Raw genomic sequence first — 6,000 nt, forward strand, 5'->3', positions numbered from 1 at the left:
GTCTGTATGTCCTGGCATGGGGTGACAAGCCAGCCTATAGTGGCCACAGGGCGCTCCATAGGTGAGGTGTCCCAGAGTGGCACAGCAAGCTCGGTTCCATGTGGCCACTTTGCTCCCCTGCATGCCCAGAGCAGTGGCCATCCTGATACTCGGTTCTCCTCACTCATCTCTGAAGGTGTCTGTGGCACCCCCTCCCTCTGTAGCTGCCATAGTGGGTCCATTGTGCGTCTCCATGGCTTAATAATGCCAATGGCAGCCTCATGGCTGTCAATGGACCCTGCCTGGAGTATGAGCCTGCCAGCCTAGAGCCACATATAAAATCTAAAGTGGCCTCTTCCCCTTCAGTCATATCCAGTTTGTGGCTTTTCCACCACATTAGCAGGGCAATTAGAGCACAGTTGTCATACTTGAGACTTCATTTCTTTAGCACAAATGTCCATACCTGAAAGGTAGGCTCTGCTGGTGTAGAGTCCCATGTTCTCATCCTGGCAGCTTCCTCTTAAGTCCTCAAAAGAGAAGGAGGTCCAGACCCAGAAACAGCTCTCCATACCATCTTCTGCAGCTCTACATGCTGCAGGTAGCAGCTCTACACACTGCCTTTGCCAAGGTTCTGCAGCTCTACACTTCACAGGTAGTAGCTCTGCATGCTGCAAGCAACTGTTCTAGCTGTCTTCCTTATTCCTCCACTCTACACATGGATACTTGTTGAAATCATGTTGGGCTTACCAGATGTCAGTCACAATGATGCGTCAGAGGAAGGAACATGATGAACACATGAAAGTCATGCAGCAACAGCCACCTTTATTGAGACCTCTTTCCTAATATAGATGAGAAGGCTCATGTAGTTAATCCTCACTGGTTGAGCTAGTTTCCACCTGTCCAACCAGCCAATAGCAGTCTGAATCCCCAACAGCCTGGGCCTGAGGTCTTATGGGCCTTACTGGTCAAGTTACGTAAGCAAGGTAATCATATAATCAACCTCATTTCACTTATAGAGCTGGTATTATTTATTACTGTAAAGCCTAGAGCTGGCCTGTAGGCCACTGCATGCTCCAAAGCAGGGGCACACACACTGTGTGTGTGCTCACTCATTGGGAATGCTTTGCTGGGGCGCTGGACCCTTTAGACTGCTTCATCATCCTCATGACTAAAATCAGTTTTGGACATGAGTGCCTTTCAGTTCCTGGGGAGACCTCATGGGTGACATGGCACCACTAAACTGAGAGCACTTGAGGTCTGGCACTGGGACTGACATGGACATCATCAAGTTCTTCCTTCAAAACTCAAAGGCTGGGTGCCATGTGATCTGATGGGGAGCAGTCATGATTTTTGAAGCTGTTTCCAGCCTGCATAAGAATCAAATGCTTTTGTCATCTGGTAGTCTCTAAGGTGCCTTCATTTAGAGAGAGGTGTAGATTGAAGAAATTAATGTAGTACATCCACTACAAAGGGCTAGATTTGACATATTAGACTATATCACAGTATATTTTGTTGGCTTGGATATGGGACTTACAGTAAAGAACAAAATAAGAGAAACAAAGAAACAAAAGACAAATTAATGTTGTCGATTTTGAAAATATACTTAATATTAAATCAAAGCAGTAATTTTTGGAAGACAGTAACTTTAGAAAGTATGTGATGTTGACAATTTTTTCACTTGATCATGTAGAAATATTTAAATATAATACATAATATAATTTGAAACAGAAATAGCTTTCAAGCCACAGATCAATCTTAACAGAACTCAAAAAAATTATGATAGTGCTGGAACAGTGAAATTCCACAATGCAGTCTGCAAATATCAAATTGAAACAGAACAAGGACTTAGCAATTTATTTCCACTTGACTAAAGCATCCACTGGAGAGTATTAATACACATGACAAGTAGACAAATGCTGACTGTCTGGATTTTAAAACTGGACAACTGCTTCATAATGATCACTGTCTTACCAGACAGCAAGAATGAAATAATTGTTTGCTTTAATTTTCCATCAGACTGTGTAAAGGATCAAATCTCTTCCATCTTTTTCAAATAATTTTGCTTTCAATTTAGACTTTCAGGGTTTCTTTAAACATTACTGCCTTTCTTTCATCAGCTGTCTGCTTAGAACACAATTAATACAAAGAAAGCACTTTGTCAAAGGCATGATCTTCCTTATTCTTTGACATATTACTTCCTTCCAGTTAGTTGTAACTCCTTAAATTGATCCAGTGCAGCTGCATACTTGAAAGGACTGAAGAGTCACAGAGTTTATTTTGTGTTTACATAATACATTTGGTGTCAACAATTATTTTTCAATAGTAAAGACAGTAACATTTCTCCAGGTTTAAGAACTGTGTGGGTAAAGCTAGAGTACTCAATTGAGACTTGGGATTTTTACTTCATCATTGATTGTGGTTAAATCATTTGTTTATAACCAAGAATCCTTATTTTCATAAGAAAGCTCTGTTTTGGTAAAATGTAGCAATAAATCTTTGTGGAAATTAGTTTTAATACCAAATTCTAGACATTACCCTGAAACTTAATAGTTGAGCACTAAGGGCTGGTCTTTGCACTTTTCAAGTAAGACAAAAGTAATGCATGTGGATTCTGATTCTGATCCCTCTAAATTTAGTCGAGGGACCTAGAATATTTTTATTAATCTATCTGAGTAATGATCTCCTAAAAACATGGTGATTTATATGATTATTTCTATTTAAAATTAAACAAAAAATTATTATTGATCACAATAGAATGAAATTGAGTAAAATTACAGTATTTAACATATTTTATTTTGCATACATTTATATACATAACTATACACACATAATTATGTGCCTATAAATGTAAAATATGATGGATGAGGAGATTCCTATCATCATTATCTAGATTTGCAGCAGCTTCAGCTTTAATTTCATAATATCTACTAATTTACTTACTAAGAGTGTCTAATGCTACTGAAGCTGAAAACAGAAATGAAGGTAGGCCATAATTGTATGTAGGCCCCAACAAAATCTTTCACATGCTGCAGGTTAACCCAGCATCCCAGTTTATGGCATTTTCAAGTTGATTGTGCGTTGTGCTCAGGGGAAGTCACTGTCCAAGCAGAGAAGATTATCAGCAGGCATCTGCACCTTTGTTTTGCAGCCTTGGGGAAGCAAAAGTTTCTGGCCCACATCCATCACTACAGTTTTACTTGCTGAGGTCAGTGCCATGCAGCTTGTCAATACTTAGAATACCTCACAGACTACACCTGATTAAAATTGCTTGGTGAAAGGGAAAACCAAGATTATTATGGTCTGCACTTCGTATAAATTTTGTACATAAGTGTAGCATCATGTGCATGCACTTGTAGCTGCAACACATGCTACCCCAGGATTGGGTCAGCTGTGAGTACAGCAATAAATAAAGAAGGGATGGGAGTGACTAAAATGTCAGAAACTGAAAGCTTTAATATAAAGAAGGTGCACAAGGGAGCAACATAAACAGCACAGATCTACATAGCTCCTTTAAAAGACCACCCAAATGGGACAGACAACCTTACACAGACATTATCTAATGGGAGGGAACCAATGAACAGAGAGAAACAGAAACAATACCTTATATGGAACACAAGATTAATCAATCAGAGGACAGGGTTCAGAACATAACCTTGTAAAGAATAACGTAATCTGTATAATTTTCCCATCATCCTTTGCATCACCTTCACTTGTCATGTAACTTAATAAGATGTTTCTTGTCTTAGATTCTCAGTGTCCAGGGCCCAATGTTGTTACCTGCTGTGTCACTGGCCCACAGCCCATGTTCTCTGAGATAGACTACCACACATTGGGAACACCAAAGGAAGTGAAGAAAGTAAAACAAAACCCAAACTGTAGATATATCAAAATTGAATATGTATGAAGTATTAGCTTTTAGTCTTCTTACTGCATCCTTCCAGTACCTGAGGGGAGCCTACAAAACAGATGGATAGAGGCTATTTTTAAGTGTATCTTTTGATGGGACAAGGGGGGGTAGTTTCAAATTAAAAGAGGGCAGGCTAAAATTGGATATTAGGAAAGATGTTTATACTGGGAGGGTGGAGCACCATAACCTGTTGCCCAGGGTTGTGGCTGTCCCATCCCTGGCAGTGTTCAAGGCCACGATGGATGGATGGGGCTTTCAGCTTCTTGGTCTACTAAAAGATGTCCCTGTCTATGGCAGGGAAGCTGACACTAGATTATCTTTAAGGTTCCTTTCAACACAAACTATTATATAATGCTATGATTCTATAAAATTTTAAAAAATCATGATGAAATTTAATGAAACCCTGTGGTCAGTGAACCCTGTGATAAAAAAGCAAAACACAGCTACAGTTCTCTTAGAATAAAATTTTGGTTTGGAAGATCAGTACCCAGTAAAAATGCAGTTTAAACTACCATAAACAACATAAAGTTGTTGCAGTAGCTGATATAAGGATTACTTTTCCTCTTATGATAACCCTACTGATACAAGTGTTTGTATGAGATCACATTGTGGGAGTCGTGGTTGAGAGCAACAAGGCAGGAATGCCTTAGGAGGATTCTTATGGTGAGCAAGTGTGACGATTTCCCAAGGTCCCTCACTCCCACATGTAAATGGCTGCCTACCTGTCACCCAGGACTCACACCCACACTCCAGAAAGTTCTGTGTCCCCAGTTCTCCCATTGGCTCACACATTGTAGTCACTCCCCTCCTGTTGTGTTATTGGTTGGATGTGTGTCACCCCACCTCAACTCCTCCCTCTACTCCTATCCCCATTGGTTCATTGTACCCCATCCATGCCTACCTTCCCCCAGTATATATACCCCGGACCTCCCCCCCCTCCCCCCCCCCCCCCCCCGGTCAGGGTCTTTTGGCTGGTGGTTGGAGTGGTTGCTGCCTTCATGGTTGCTGCCCTTCTGCCACCTGCACTCCTGCGGCTTTTGGGGGCCAACTGTAGCTGTCCCCCATTCTTCCCCAGCCCCCCGGGACCCCTCCGGCTACCTGTCCCTGCCAGAGACTGGGGTTTGCTGCGATCCCGCTGCTCTGGGCTTACCAGGTGGCGGCTGGGTTGGCGCAGTTCCTGTGGTGGCATGCTGCAGTCGCCTCAAGGATTCAGGATAAAGAGAATGAGAGGTCAGTGGTATGCACACCAGAGATTGTATTGCCTGAACGGTGTAGGGACAAAAAGACCCTGGGCTGTTGCCCAGATACAGTTTTTATACAGAGAAATTAAGAGATAAGGTCCAAACAATAGAGACAGTGTCCAGCCTGGGCACATCAGAATCACCCCATGGGTTAAGTCCAATGGGAATTGCTCAGGGGTGGGGAGAAGGGGGGTTACAGAAAAATGCTGAAACAAAACTTTTCTAGAAACAATGGGAATACAGAAATGAATATTTTCTCAGCTTCCAATTCCCAAAGCCCTTCCAAAGGTCTTCCCCCATCACGCCAGCGTGGTAGCAACACACTCCATCCCTGGTTCCTTTCAGCTATGGCTGTTTTCCTCACCTGCTTCATCTACCACCCTCCCAGCCTACCTACCTTCCTCACACCCTTCTGGACCTACAACCTACCCTGCAATCAGCATACAGAGTGCACTCCCATTTGTTACTGGTGAAGAAAAAGTACAACATCTGGGCACGTACATCTGGTTAGCTGGAGGAGCTGTTCATTGGGCCTGGTACAGAGACGTCACCAGTTCAGCAGGCAACCCTACAGGATCTGCCTGGGATGGCCCACATCACGTAATGGCATCACATCATCTTTCATGGACTTCTCATTCCATCTTGATAATATCACACAATTTAAACACAGAAGTACTACGGTCCTAGTCAGATATCAAAATCCTCTATGCAGGATTATGATATATTTGCATAGGTATCCTAATACCTATGTATAAGGTATCCTAATAGCTATATAAATAAAGTACGTTAATACTTATGTCTTGGAATCCTAACAAGGTAGTAAGGCTTTCTAGTGTCTATCTATGCCAGCATCTTGCATGAGAAAATGTTGAA

This window comes from Lonchura striata, chromosome Z, assembly GCF_050655825.1.
Source record: "Lonchura striata isolate lonStrDom1 chromosome Z, ASM5065582v1, whole genome shotgun sequence".
Lineage (NCBI taxonomy): Eukaryota > Metazoa > Chordata > Aves > Passeriformes > Estrildidae > Lonchura > Lonchura striata.